Below are 16,949 nucleotides of genomic sequence, written 5' to 3'. Positions count from 1 at the left end.
TACTTACTTACTTATGCTTGTTACTCCTCGTGAAGGAGCATAGGCAGCTCACCAGCACTCTCCATCCAACCCTCTCCTGAGCAATCCTTTACAGCTGCTTGCAGTTTCTATTCATTCTTTCCATATCTGATTCTATTTCCCAAAGTAATGTGTTCATTGGCCTTGCTCTTTTTTTATTCCATTTAGGATTCTGAGTTAGGGCTTGCCTCGTGATGCAGTTTGATGATTTGTGTAATGTATATCCTATCCATTTCCATCGTCTTTTCCTAATTTTCTCTTCAGATGGAAGCTGGTTTGTTCTCTCCCACAGATGGCTGTTGCTGATGGTATCCGGCCAATCGATGTTGAGTATCTTGCGTAGACAACTATTTATAAATACTTGTAAATTTTTGATGGTTGTAGTAGTTCTCCAAGTTTCAGCTCCGTACAGTAGAACCAACTGTCTTGACGTTTATATTGAAGATTGTGACGCTGATATTGGTTGAAATTATTTTGAGTTCCATATGTGCTTCAATTGTAGGAATGCGTCCCTTGCTTTGCCAAAATGCTTGATAACATTTTATTATCAATTTACATGTGACATATTTAAACTAGAATTAATTACTGATTTTCATTTATTTTATTAAACTTATTTAACAATCGTAATATATTTTGTTTGGTCTAACTGTTTAATTACAAACCGATAACACAGAGATCATTTTATCACATCGGAAACAATTTTTATATTCTTTCTTTCAATTGTTTTGCAAGTAATGTCAATGACTTACTTTGAGAATTGTTTAGTATGTTTCTAGAGTCAATATAAATCAAAACAATATTTCACCTTGGCACTAAGACTGCATGCATTACTGAACAATAACTGAATAGTAATAATAATAATATTACTATTATTGTTGTTGTTTTTGCTTTCAAATTTAATAAATTTTTGATTTGTAGACTTCAATGTAAGTTTTCCTTTTTTTCCCTTGTTAACTATTGTTAGATTTTCATCAGAAAATTGAGTTCATTTTCATTGATTTCAACTTGATAAACGTACACGCTCACACATCTTTTTGTGTTTTGTTTGTTTGTTTGTGTGTGTGTGTTAGAGAGGGAGAGAGAGAGAGAAAGCGAAAAACGCATATAAATTATTCATTACTACTTCCTCTTTTAACAATTTTGACGTGTTAGTAATAAAGTGATTTATGCCTCTAAAAACTATTTTAAAAAAAGGTAGAGAAACGTTTATTTCTGTCGTATCGTTTATTATAAATCTATTTCACCTGTATTTCAGCTAGTATAGAAAAACTTTGTTTTTAAATGGAATATAATAAAATCATACATAAGTTGTTATAGTTAGATTGATTTAATGGAAAAATAAATAGAGTAGATTAAGGAAACGAAAAATTATATTGTATCAAGGTTATATAAATGAAGGTTAAAGCAAATGAGATAACTGTCAGGAGAATAACTAATTATTCCATTTACTAAACATAATTTTAATTGATTGAATTCAAAATATAAATCAAGAAAATAATTCTAATTAATGTAATAAGAAAAACGAATCTGATCAATTAATCATTAGTAGTAACTAGTATGATACTTTTGTAATCTTTGATATTGTTCTAATTCTATTGATCTAGTTACAGTATAGTTAATGATCTAATTGATTTGACATTTTGTGCACAATAATTTAATGTTATTTAGTTGGTATTGATGAACGGAAAGTCATGTATTCGTGCTCCAAGTCAAATGGGGTTTGTTTGTAAAAGTGTAGTTCAGATAGCTTAGCAGTAACACTGAGTGGCTCAGGTTCCAGTCTCATGAAGGATATTAGATAAACTTTACTGATTAATACCGTCACAAAACCAACTTTCTCGATTTACTATTAATTGATTTCATCCACCTAAATTAGATGATAAAAAATAGATACGATGGAGTATAGGTTAATTCAATGAGTGGTTTTAATTTTAAACAGTATGTGAAGCAATGTATGTCTTGAACTTCAAAATGTTTAGTTTGAATAGCCTCATAAAAGATTTTCCAGTTTATTACTTTATCGTAAGTCTACAAATAGATTCAAAATGTGTATACAAACAATTATCATACCTGAACGAACAATTTCATTATTTACTGGAACTTAAATAAATATTATCTCTTCAGATCAAATGGTTTATAATTGGATAGAAATAGTTACTTATTCAGTAGTATTAGTGGTAGTAGTGGGGACAATCGAATTACAGAGCATGTCAATAAAATCTGTGAACCATATATCAAGTCGTTAATTTGAAAAAATGTCCACCAATTATTTCAAATTGCCTCAGACTTCATTGTTCTTGCATTTTCACACGCATTGCATTCTATTCCCGCTCTTGCTTTCTTGATCCTCCCCGATCTTCTGCTGCCAGACATTACATTCCTGACTCGCGTCATATACTACTTATATCAATATAAGTAGCACACACCACAGTAATAATAAGTTTCACTTAGAATTTACATTCAAATGTTATTATTATTCTTCATTTTGACGACAATTTATTTACGTATGATTGGATTCTCACATTGTATGTCGAGATTTACTGTTAATTATACTCAAATAAACATTTAAATACAAATATATTTGCGAAAGGGGTTTTTGTGGAGATTTAAGTAATTTTATAGTTGAATTCATGAATCAATTGAAGCCAGACCACCATGGAAAATCTGGGAGCACTAGACGGCCGTTCCGTCTTAGTATGGGACTCCCATGAGTGCGTACCCACTATCTCGCCTTGCGGGATTCGATCCCGGGACATACCGATCTCGTGCGTGAACACCTAACTTCTAGACCACTGAACCGGCATCTAACGGTGTTAATATCTAACTTCAAGCAATCCATGGAATTGCGCCACCGCCCACCATTGTCTTCAATGAGTTTCTATCGCATAACACACCCAGTTGAACTCCACTGGTCACTGCTTCTCACTAAAAGACGATGGTGGACGAAGGCTCAATATAATGGATTGGTTGAAGTTAGACGTTAACACTATTGGATGTCGGCTCAGTGACCCAGACGTTAAGCGTTCGCGTGCGATACCGATAGGTCCTGAGTTTGAATCCTGCGGGGCGGGATAGTGGATACGCACTTCTCGGAGTCCCACAATAGGACGAAACGGCCGTCCAGTGCTTCCACGTTTTTTATGGTGATCTAGCTTCAATTGATTCATAAATTCAACTATAAAATTACAAATATATTTGTTCAGTAATCATGATAATGTTTATTGAGTTTCAACATATACACAAGGCATTTCATTTAAAACTATGGTAATTACAAGTTCATTATATTCACACAAAATTAAGCAAAACTACAATATTACAGTAAAATTAACTACGAACATTGAATTTTATACGTTATAGTTTTAAAACTAATGAACTAAAAACATCTTTGAAGTATGTAGAACGATGAAATTCTGTAAGTATAAGAATAAAATTGTTTTTCTTGTATAGGTGCCATTTACGTAGATTTACAGATAAGAAACTTTTCACACATTATGGTTAATTAAGCTGCGAATCCCGAAGTATAAATTTATACCTCTGATCCACTGAATTTTAATTTCAACGATGTTTATGAATGTTATGTTTCTTAGATATTGAACACTAGACATCAATTGGACTATTATCTGACCGATAAACCATTTTCTTCCTTATTCCTTGATTAGTACGTCACCTCATTTATTATTTATCCTCGAATCCATTTTGGTGATGCAACTTTTTCTATCCTCCTATAGACATACATTTTCCATATAATTATATATACGAATGTTCAGCTTAAGTAAATGATTTCGTCGAGAAGAAAATTTTATTTGCTGGATTCTCTTTTTCTTATTCACTAGACATTACTTCTACATCTATAATAACGTATAATAGCATGTTTTTTCTCCGTTAACCCTTAGAAGTACACCTATTCAATTTACCAGTTTACTTTCTATATTCATGTTTATCTAGTTGAGTACAAGTGAACTTAATTTAAAATAAAGTTATCACTATTGGTTTGTTATTATGTATGATTATTATTATTGACTTTATTCAATATTATATTTTTGGGACAATATAGAATTCTCAGCACAAAGTATTTCAACAAGTTTCCTTTTCTTACTTCTTAGTCGGTACTAACGATAAACACTGAGTGATCGCCAGTTAGATATGAACAGTTTAGAAATCGACATCTGAATAATATATATTCTTTTCGTTTCACATTATCAGCAACCATACTGTCTCTGATTAGACGATTGTGTAAGTCGTACAGAGAAATGTCGTAAACTTGTCACAAACACTCCTGAATAGGTTATGCAACTAATGGGCATAATGATGTGTTGAAACAAATAAGAAATCAGATAAGTTATTGAAATATCCAGATGGCAGGGACAGGTAGCCCAAATATTCAAATATGCCGCCAAGCAGTAAGTATAAGAATGACATTGTTTTTCTAGTATAGATTCGCATAGATTTATATGTATATATATCAATACCATTGTGTTTCTTTGTTTTCATCTATTTTTGTTGTTGTTTGTTTGATAATTTAAACGAACAAATCTTCAGAAAAAAAATGCACGTCATCATAAAAATTGTTTGTTTTTTCCTCCAAAAAAAGTTGATAAACACTAATTCTCATGAATAATAACAGGCTTTATCAATAGAAATTGATGATAATTTTTTTTATTCTAATATTCTGAAGAAAGAGCAAAAAAATTTCACTAAAACAATTGCTTAGTCAATAAATAGAATTTCTATCTAAATCTCAGTAATATTGAGTAGGGTGTGGTTGTTTCTTTTTTCTTCTTTTTCTCTCTCTCTCTCTCTTTATAATTCAATCAACCAATCAAAATTGAGTAGATTAGTTTTGGGGGTAAAATTAAAATGATTTTCTAGGATATCATATACATATATAATATATATTAGAAGTTAATATTAGTTATAAAGTAAGCATAGTAAACGAAGGACTAGTTCAAATAGATACAAATTATTATCACTATTAATATAAGTAAACATAAGCATGGAATTAATAAATTGGTAAAAAGAAACTATCCATAATGTCAACGATTATTGCGCTGAATATTATTGAATTATATTGACCTGATTGAAGCTGTCAAGCATTATTTTTATATTCTATAACTACTTATTCAAAAAAAAATTAGGCCAATTATCATTTAATTCAGTATGCTGTAAAACATTTATATTGTTTAATAAGATTGTGACGGAATTATAAGTACTTCAAAGAAGAATATCTTGGTAAGTATGAAATTATTTGTTGACAGGTATAAGCTTATATTTTGTGATTTTTTTTAAAAGGCAATTGTATCGTACATGAAGGTACTCTAATGTAGTGTGATTTCATTTAATATGATATATAAGAAAAATACCAAGCTACTTACAACGACGTTAGGTTTTTAGTATTCTTTAAAAGAAAGAGTCATTTTGGCTCATTTATCCTTTTTCCTTATTAAGAACAAATGAACACTCAACATCCATAGAAACTTTGTCTTGTAGAACATTCATTTCAATCTGTTTTTTATTTTAGTAGACATTTAATTCAGACTGTGATTTTTGCGAGGTAATAGCATTTACTTTTTATGTGTTATGTACGTTTACTGATTGTATTACTTAGTAGTATTTTCACCTTTACTTTGTGTGGAAAAATATCTTCTCATACCAAAATATAACACAAATGTTATTTCTATAGAAAAGAGGGATTAATAGTGAAAATAAGTGGTGATGTTAGAAATTCTAGCGAAACTATTGTACACACCTTAACTGATTACTTACAAGACTTAAATACATGAAAACAAACGGCTTAATGAAAACAATAATTGAGCAGATTTATGCTTTTAACTATACACGGGGCAAAAGTTCATTTTGTTCTACTTTATAATTGTGAAACACAGACTTCTAAATGTTCATACGCTGATGACTTCAAATCATTGCACAGGTATGTTTGGACCATCGAGTGAGTGAATATTGAGTTTAGACGCAAAAGTCAATTGATGTAGCAATGTATCTTCAACTGAGTTGGTTAGACAAGTATTATTTATCCCTAATTACCGTCTATTAAGTCACTCATTGTCCTGAACAAGAAAATTATCTTACACTGTAAACTTCAAAAATTTATTCTTAAGTCATTTGATCTATTTATACTCTTTTCTGCCATCACATATACTATTGCCATTTCTTGTACTATGTTGTGTGTCTCAATAATTTCATTTCACTTAGCTGGTACATTGTGGTAATTCGCAAAGAATCCTCATATCTGTCAGGTTATATGTTGCTAACATTGACTCATAAATCTAAATACACAATAATTGTCTAGCTAGTTAACGAATATACGTATACGTTTTATTGCTCAACTTTTTTTATATTGATTATCTGTCATGATTAATTTCAGCAATTAAAGTCAAATGAACCGTAAACTGAAAGTGAACTTTTCAAATAGATCTTTTCATCTATTGAAATAGCTTATATTTTGTTAACAACTAGAATTCGAAAATAGAGCTGTTATCCAACAGTATTATCATATTACTGCAAGAGAAAACACTAATCAACACAAGCTTTAATACTAAAGAAGTTAAAATTGTACTGTTGAAGTAGGTCAATGTTACTAGGCATATTCAATAATGATACCTATTGTGAAATAAAACAATACTGGTTGTAATTTTATAACCATAATGAATAATCATTCAGCTTTTTATAATATCAACAGATTATTTACAGTAGAATAAGTTGTCATTTTACCACAGTACAAGTTTACTTATGTATATTTGAATACTATTGTATGTTACATAACTTTTCATAATATGGAACTGATTTATGCACATTGTATTCATGAGTATCGTTAGAGAAATATCTTGTTCGACTAAGCTTAAAACTCAAATCACGTTTATATGCTTTTTTCAAAATAGGTTATAAAGATTCTTTTAAAATAATTTACCTTTGAAGTAATTTATACACCGATGTTTTCCTGATAATTTTTGTATATAAAATGAGACTGATTCCAGAAAGAAAAAACAGTTTTAGAATTCAAGTCACGAGAGCATTTATTTTGATCCTTCGACACAGGGACTATTTAAGAGGTTTATTTCTGTCTTAAACTTATGTATTCATGAGGTAGCCTATCGATATTAAACTTTACTTTTTCTAGTCCTATGCACTATATTAACCGATAAATGTATTAGGATACTGATAATAATAAATGTCTATGTAAAACTGAACTAATAATAATTGTATTTAGAACCAAACTAATTCATGCCGGTTCTTTAACCTTGATAAATTGTGATGCATTTTTGCAATCTTTCTTCTTTACAATATTTGTAACTCTTAGTTCTAGTGTTTAAGTGACAAACTTTCATTGGAGGTATGTTTTGTTTGCTGAATTATAGTGTAGGTAAGCGGTCATATTATAAAATGTTTGTTAAATAATATTAAGTTAAAACTAAACAGTTTATAAAACAAAGAAATTATGTTCTACACTATAAAATAATTTAATACCTGTATTAAGACTAATCTTTAAGATTCATAGTTGAAAGGAATTACAGGGCTGACTGAAATCTACTTTTTAATAGCTACTTCACTGATGTAAGAAAACGTTAGGAATTTCTCAAACAATTACATTAATATTCATAGATTTATTTATAAATAGTCAAGCTATTTACTAATAATATTGTTTTTATTCTCGATATTACTTAAATGGTAAACATTAGATCAGTTTTTCATCTGATTTACTAATGTAGGAGAAAACAGAAGTCATAGAAACTGAACAATCGAATTTATATGTGTATTGAACGGTAGATACAGTTCAGTTTAATGTAAAATGAAAAATTAGTTCAATAAAACATACAAAGATTTTCAATGGCTGAGGAGTCCCATACTAGCACGAAACAGCCGTTCACTGCTTCCAGGTTTTCCATGGTGGTCTAGCTTCAATTGACTCATGATTCCAACTATTGAAATTACTAAAAATCTCCACAAAACCCCTTTCTGATACGAAACTTTTCTTTATTATCAACTAATAAAAAGACTTTATCAATATTTGATGATGTTTACAAAAATTTTCTGTTCTTTTAAAAATAACCATCTTATCCTACAATCCATTTCACTATAAAGTTAACCTATTTTATTATGTATTCTCATATTAATACAACAAGTTTCCATATCAAATTCAGATATGTGAGCAAATGTTTGATTAGAATAAAAAGAAATAAATCTAATTTGACAATTGAGTAAATTAATTATTTATTATTCTATTTTATTACTGGCATTTGTATGACCCATGTAGGTAAATCAAAAATAAGCTAATATTTAGTATAAATGAATAAAAAGAAAATATCTTTATATTCACTAATATAAATAGAATACTGAGTAGTGAGTAGATTCTGTTACATTCAAAATAAAAGATTATGCTTTTAGATACACAAATTTACAAGTCTATTTACTATTGAACAAGATCGTACTTCTAATGAATATGAGGTGGGGGGGAGATGTGATAATAAAGTAAGTAGGGTTGAAAATCTTTCAGATGATATAAATCTCAATCACATAGTTAACTATGAAAGATTATAATGAAATGCTTAACAAGTACACAAAAAAAGGTAATAGATTATAATTATTAACTCAGAAAGAAATGATATTAAAATTATATATAGTTTGTTGATTTACGTTTATGTAAAAGAGTTCTTTCATACACATAGTTCCCTTTATTACTGTCTCTTTTTGTATACAAATGGAGACAGTAATAAATCTTTCTTTACCCTGGTAACAATAACCCACCCCCTTTTTATTCATTTATTTCTATTTATTTATTTCTTTATTTATTGCATCATTATTTCAACTCTTTCTGAAGTTTAAATTACATCATACATAACTGGCTGATTTCAATTCATATTTTCTTTATGACCATTAATCTATTTTCATGAGTTCTAATCACTATTTCAATGTTCCGGAACTTTCCCTCTCAAACTTTATTTATTCGAGACAAAATTTTATGACCTCATTAACTCTATCGGAATCTTCGCTACACCATGATACATTTATTCATCTTTATTCACCATCTTATGTATAAGTATGTCAATATCTGTAATAATGTTGAATTTTAAATATTCTAGGTTGTAAGTAGCTGATGAGAACCTTAAGAAATAAAGTGAATTCTTATTATTCTGCACCAATCTTTGTTCTTGCTGTCTTCAAAAGAGTTCTTATTGTTAGAGTAGCTTACAGAAAAAAACTGCTTACATATAAAGTTTGAATGGTTATTTGTCAAAATATTTGCGACTTTTTAAACTGGACATTTCCATGGCTCATGTCAATATTTTTTCTGATTTAAGCTCTAAATGAAATTTGATTCAGATAAAGATAATGGAACTCTAGACTTTTAAAGTGACTATGGTTACAGATGTGCGTGTATTTGTGTATATAAACCGGTTATAGTATTCTTTTCTAAATGAAAATGACTTGGTTGAAATCTTGGGTAAATTGAAGCTAGACCACCGTGGAAATCCTGGAAGCACTGAACGGCCGTTTCGTCGTAGTATGGGACTTCTCAGCATTGCTCATCCACGATCCCGCCTCGAGAGATTCGAACCCAGGACCAATCAGTCTCGCGCGCGAGCACTTAACCTCGAGACCACTGAGCTGGTCGGCGTCCAGCGGTGTTAATGTCTAACTTCAACCAATCCAAGAGATCGCGCCAACGTACACCATTGTCTTCAGTGAGTTCCTATCTCACAACAGACCTGATTGAACTCCACTGGTCACGGCTTCCCACTAAAACTCCAGGAAATGCCTCTTGAAGTCAACCACTATTGAGCCGACTGATAGGCCCTGAGTTCGAATCCCACCTGGGGTGGGTTCATGGACGCGCACTGCTGAGGAGTACCGTACTGGGACGAAACGGCCGTTCAGTGCTTCCAGGTTTTCCATGGTGTTCTAGCTTCAATTGACTCATGATTTCAACTATTGAAAATACAGTTACTGTTAGCTTTATAAAATATATTAAACTATTGAAGTGGGAACAGTCATTACTTTACGGTTAGGATGAAATGACATTATTGTATCTTTAACATGTGTATGTGTGTGTGTGTGTGTAGGCAAATGATAGTGAAAACAAAAAACAATAATTGCTATGAAGCTGATCTCATTTGTAATGATTCTCTTGAAGCTTAATTCAATCCAGTATTTATTTATTTATTTATTTTCATTATATTTATATAAAGCTCATTAATTGATTTTAAATAATCAAATATATCATTCATACTTTTGTAATTTACTTGACAGAATCATCTATACTTAATACAATACCTTTTTGTTTGTTTATTTTTCAAAAAAGGAAACAGTAAACAACTACACTTTCTTAAAATAAAAAAAATAAAAACTCGTAATAATATTTTCTTCCTTATTCTTTTAAACAAAACAATAAACCGTCGAATTCAAAGAAAAAAACAAAAGAGAACAAAGTTAAATCACGATTGACATTTAAATGTGAATGTTTTTTATATCCTTTTTCTTACTTCATTTCGTTTTTCAAATGTATCTAATCTATCATTATGAATAAATCTTAAAAAGGAATAAATGGTGAGAAAAAGAAAACTATATGAGTATAACAGTTTACAAGTAAATATTAGACATATTATTAATTCATTATTGATTAATTTGATAATCACTTGGTAGATTCACTTGGTATTGTTTGGCTTGTATCTTCCCATTAAGGTTTAAGACTGTAATGGATCAGTTTGTTATTGGCATATGTGCATACTGTGCGTATGCCTCGATATTGCCGAGCTTTTTGTAAGCATTGATGGATAGTGGCTAGCAATGGAATCTAGGATGCGCGTTTCGTCCTATTTGGGACTCGCCAGCTGGATGTACCTACATCTTAGAGTTGATGTTCACTCTGAGACTCAAACCCAGTACCATTCGCTTCACTTGGTAGATTTTTAATGCACTTTGATTTAATCTTGTTACCTTTAAGGTAATTCGTTTGTTCTATATGAATACTAACATTATGAAAGTGTTAGAATAGAGATATAAGTCTATATGAGTGATATGTTTGAAGTGATAATGAGTTCACTTAGTCTGAGAATGGAACAAAGACTCTGTGATCAAAGATTAATAAGCTGACTATTCTGACGTGTCCCAGGCCTTCTAACTAGAGAGAAAAGTTCAACTTCGAAACAGGGAAATATATTCCGCAAGCAGCTAAATGCACAGGCACAAATCAAACATATATATACAGCAAAAAATTGTCCTTGGGGAGCGTTACAAAATAGCATACTAAAAGATACAATGAACCCATGAAATTAAAAATGAGCGCTTTTTGGCGCGAAAACAAGGAATTCAAATTTTTGAAATAAAATTATAAAAAGAGGTATTTACCAAGTGAGTTCTAGGGATCTAACATCCCCAACAATGAGTCTATATTGTATGGTAATTAGATCAAGTAAATTTCAGGATTAAACAAGTAGAAAAGTTTCGCTTAATTTACGATACTATATTAATATATTTTAATGCATTGTATATAATAACTTATATAAATGTCATCAATTGGGTTCATGGAGTATAATGAATTGTATAGGTATCCAGTTATGAGACAAAACAGTATGTGCATTATGTAAGCTATATCGTATTTACCTCAATGTTTCAGTCTGTCAAATCGTTTGAATGTAATCATAGAACTATTTTAAAATGTTTTTCTAAAGTAGTTCATTCGTTATTTTAGTTATATGTTTTTCAGTTTCAGGTCTGAAAAGTTTCCTAACGTCATGGCTTTGTTTATTTTAAGTTCGCATGAATCACTATTAATGTGTTTTGTGCAGAGATATTTTTGGAGTTCTTGGTTATTATTGAGTAAATTTTAGTATTTACACATATTCCTAACTTTTAAAATGCTAATTTTTCAGCTTTGTATCCATGAATTGAATGAATAGTTGACTGGTATTCATTACATATGTAATTTAATTCTAAAGTTTTTCGTTACTAGACAAAGTGATTCGTAGATAAGATCTTCGAATTGAACTGTCCGGATATTTGAACTTAGATTTGAATATGTGATTTGTGGTGCTAAATCAAAGTATGTTCATTTCTTCAGTCTTAAAACAAATTTTCGTCGAAACACTATTGTTTGTAATGTCTTTTTGTGATTTAACTTTTACTTAGTCCTGAATAAATTTAGTCTACATTATTATATAACCTACTTGATTAAGGAGGTTTAAATTACTAACTGACATAAGTTATTTATTGAGTCATTCACATAAGTTCTATTTTGAATATGATTTCAGGAAATTTATAACTTTTTTTCTAAAAATACAGTGATCGATTCTATTTTGTAAAACAAAAACTGTGCATAGAAACACTGAAATAGTAATTATGATTGTTTTTCTTTGCAAACATAGTTGGATATTAATAAAAAAGCAACTGATACATTAGTAAAATTACAATAAGTGTGTTGCAACTTCATATAAGATACTTCTTCTGATTGATGGCCTGTAAGAGTGGCGGATATTCGTAGGTTACTAGTATTCGATCATAGATGTCTTCGAAGCATTGCTCGTATATCCTGGGACCACCGAGTAAGTAATGCAATTGTTAGGAAACGGGAACTAAGTAAGGGTGACAAATCAATCGATGAAGTAGTGAAACTTCATCAGTTGAGATGGATGGGACTCGCGTTACGTATGCTAAACCACCGACTGCCCCGATATGCGATGTTTTATGGTGTAGGAGTAGGTTGGGAGAAAGCTAGGGGCGGCCAGATCAAAACATGGCACAAGTCCATGAAGTCACTGACAAGTGGATTGAGCCATGTTGTTAGGTGTAGACTACTTGATTGGAATCCACGAGATGATAGCGATCGATGGTTAGATACCTTGAATGACATGGCTCAAAATCGTTTGCAGTGGCGCGGGTGCATCCATTCTTTGTATCCTCCCAAATTCTAATCTCCTGATTCCTCTTTGTCTTTTTTTCTCTTCCCAAATTTATTTCACTGTATTATACTCTTTAAATAACATCTCCGAACCCTAATCTTCCCGATTACTGATTACACTCCTACTACCTTCACCACTACGGTATTTGAATCGACAACTGCATCTCTGTGCTAATGTGGTATGGCAACTCAAACTGATGTACGTACGTACGAGGTTCTAGGTTGTTGTTGACCAGAATGGAGCAACAACAATACTGTTTCCTTAATCTAAAAAAGCATCTTACACTAAGTTGAGGAACATCAAAAATCTAATTTGCCATTCATTGGATATTAAAAGTGTTTTATTGCATTAATTTACCCAATACTCAAGTTATTTGAATTAATCACATATTTTTCCAGACCTTGTTTTATAATTTTACTGCATCATTTTAGAGCGCCGTTTGTCTATTGGTGAATGCTTTTTATTCGCAAGCCTAAAATCCCAGTGCATAATTTTATTTACAACAGGAATTGTGGTCATATACTCAGAATCACTGTCTTCTGGTTACTAGCCAATTATACTGCTTTATTATGAAAATATTTAAGAACTATAGCAAAGATTCAAAGGCGTGTAATCATTTTAAACTGTAGAAATAAATTTTTTGACTTACAGTTAAAGAAATCAAGTTGATATTCACTCAAATACGTGATAATTTCATCACCAATATTTTAAAATTGGTTTTGTTAAGACTGAAATATTGAATGTAAAGATCAGCAACATTTAGGTTTCCTAAGTAAATATGTTTTCTCCACTTGATAACAGTGTATTTCAAAACCATGATTACAGAAGTTGATGTGTACCTAATACCAAACAAAGTTAAATTCAATCTCACTTGTAGAATGTTCTAGGTTTACTTTTTAGATTCTACAGCAAAGAGCACTATGACCGGTCCTTTGATGTCACAATATAATAAATAAAAACAATTTTTGTTGTCGAGGTATATGACCGGAAAATTAATTGACCTGATAGTTCTATAAACAAAGGCAAAGGGAACATAATGTCAACCATATTCTACGGTCTAATAGATAGAGCTAAATAAAGAAGTGACTAATCTTCGAAATATGAGACACCTGGTTTTCGTTTATTGATTTCGGGAGACGTAACTTGCTAACGTAAAACCTGAGAAGGCTTAAGTTTGATCCCATGTATGACCACCGTTATGACCAACCTAGACCTTCAAAACCAGAACACTGAACGAGTATATCTCGTCTTTTAAAGTTCTTTCATCTAAAAAATAGTATATTAAGAAAAGTTATCATCAATTTTGAAACATTAAAAATACAATTTTCTTAAACTAGTTTCGATCACAATTAATTCTTTAAATTAGAGCCGAACTCTATCTGGAACTGTTAGTTTAACTAATTAATAACACTCAGTATCCATAAACTACCATAAAATAATTTCAATAGTTGACATCATGAGTCAATTGACGCTAGACCACCATGAAAAACGTGGAAGCACTACACTGGGACTCCTCAGCAGTGCGCGTCCAAGATCCCGCCTCGCAAGATTCTAAAGCGGCACCTATCAGACTCGCGCTCGAGCGCTTACACATTAGACCACTGAGCCGGTATCCAATGGTGTTAATGTTTAACTTCAACTAATCCACGAAATCGAGCGACACATTCACCATTGTCATCAGTGAGTTACTATCTCACAACTAACTCGGTTAAACTCCACTAGTCACTGCTTCTCACTAGAAGTCTAGAACATACATCTTGGAGTCAGTTACTAGTGAGCATATATTGATTCGTATCAGAAGCGGTTTTGTGGAGATTGTAATAATTTTAATAGTTTTCAGGTTTTCTATGGTGGTCTAGCTTCAATTAACTCATGATCTTAACTATTGAAATGACTAAAGTCTCCATAAAACCCCATTTTTGGTACCATAAAATAGTTTATTTCAAAAGAAACAACGTAACTAGATTTTTGTTAGAATAAATTAATGATTTTGCAATAGATTATATAGTGAATAAAAATAATAAACAAAACGGATACAAATGAATCTGATTAATGAATTAATTATTCCAAGGTCATATTGTTTGCTTACTCATTTATTGTTATTGTTTATTTCAATTCACTAAAAGTAAATACATTTACATTAGACAAATTCAATCATCAACAAAATTATGGAAAAAAAAACAAAATTAAAAAGAAAGAAGGAAGAAAATACAAAATGCAAATGAAGGATAATTAAATATTTTAAAAGAAAATGAAGAGATTAAATGAACAAACTAAGTACCAAAGCAACCAAACTATAAACAAGTAAACATACAAAGAGAAAAACATTTAATCATCAAAAAACAATGTTTCTTGTTGTTGTATATCTTGTATTAAGCATGCATTGAAATAATGTTTACATTTTAATTAACCTGCATAATTTTCTTTTAGATTAGACAACAATTATGGTAGTGGTGTTTTAATTGAGAAAAAAAGAAATGGTAATAAAAACTATGATAGTGAATGTTACTACCGTTGTTGTTCTCTTCATGTTATTCTTTTACTTTTAATGTATCAGATCATTTTGAAGAATTAATTAAAATATATTCAGTTATATGAGACATTGAACTATACGTTGGGAAGATACAAGTAAAAACAACATCAAGTGAATTAACTTTTAATGATTGTTATGAATTAATCATTTAAATATATAACTTGTTAAGAACTCTATTGACAAATGGAAATCGATTTATATTGAGATATCCATAGAGTTTTATTGAGAGGGCATAAATGGTAAATTTTAAACGTGCCTGTAATGAAATAGTTATCACTAATAGCATTAGATCATTATTAATCTATATCTTAAAATGATTAAAATTGAAAGTGTTCTATTCAACTTTGACCCAGCAATTCTAATAGTTAATTGTTTGCCTCGTTATCTGAAGATTCAGAGTTCAATTCATGGTTGAGTCACGGATGTATACAGTCAAGGATTCTGATGTTAGGTTTAATTAGTTGTTAAGAGATGCCCCCGAATTCCCTGGTACGGCCAAGAGTGGGGAGAGTCCCTTCTCCTTCTCTAAATGCTCTCACATGGCTACGCGTATAGAGCCTCTGCCAGGAAAGTCCTACTCATCGCCTCCTCGTAGCGGGAGTGTTGTTTACGAAACTGAGATGACAAAAAGCGAATGTCCGGCTCTTTAACCGAGTTGGTGAACATGGAAACTCCACCTAGGGGAGTTGAAAAACCCTCATTCCAAACCAATGGTGTACATGGGCTCCAGTATCCTGAAGGAACAAATGGCGTATGAACCAATCGTTGGTCACCGGCTACCGTTGGACTGCACCTCCTTACGATGCCCCACTGCCTTGTGGATCAGACCTTCAGGTAGAAGGCTCCGGGTGTGGCCCTCTAAGAAAACCACCTGCTTCGGGTTGAGCACTCGGGCAGTATCACAGCCCTCACACATATCAAATGAGATTTGTATGGCGCATATGTATTTGGTGCCTCCTTGTACCAATATCTATGTGTTCAAATAATAAATAAAAATAAGGTAATAAAAAAATTAGTTGCAGTTAGGTATTAAGCAAAATGTCAAAATCCGCTAAATTATTTAGTAGTTATTCTTTGTAAGCATTAAGCTAGTCATTTTCATGAATCAAAGTTAAATCATATTAGATAATCCTTCCATTATGCACCAAATTGCTCTATTTTTTATGAATTAGGCAATGTCACTTCGTATTGACTGATGAAAAACAGATGTGCGTTACATTTAAAAAAGTTATTATGTTTGTTCTACTTTATTCCTCGCCATTATTCTCTGTATTGGATAAGGTTTTTTTCAGTTCATGGAATGAAGATTATTCTGTTTACAAGTGGATTAACTGCAGTGTTAAAAACAATTATTTGGTATAGACAAATGTTAAGCTGAATTCTACTTAATCATTTAACTTTACAAATATAAGTATCTCTTTGTATGAATGATTACTTGATAATAATCATTCTGTATCATCGTTACAATTCTCTCTGTTGAAAAAATATCC

At 31.1% G+C, this 16,949-nt stretch overlaps 1 protein-coding gene across 1 annotated transcript in view; it reads left to right on the top strand.

The window, feature by feature from the left end:
- Positions 1-4,940: 4,940 nt before the first annotated feature.
- Positions 4,941-16,949, top strand: part of MS3_00004247 (uncharacterized protein) — a 230,582-nt gene continuing 218,573 nt past the window's right edge. Inside the window, exon 1 of the mRNA XM_051212143.1 lies at positions 4,941-5,247. The gene's annotated coding sequence lies outside the window, so the exon portion shown is untranslated. The remainder of the gene's footprint in view (positions 5,248-16,949) is intronic.

The sequence above is a fragment of the Schistosoma haematobium genome, chromosome ZW, assembly GCF_000699445.3.
Source record: "Schistosoma haematobium chromosome ZW, whole genome shotgun sequence".
NCBI classification, from domain to species: Eukaryota; Metazoa; Platyhelminthes; class Trematoda; order Strigeidida; family Schistosomatidae; genus Schistosoma; species Schistosoma haematobium.
Note: the sequence above shows the minus strand (reverse complement) of the source record. Positions and strands in the feature narration are given on the sequence as shown.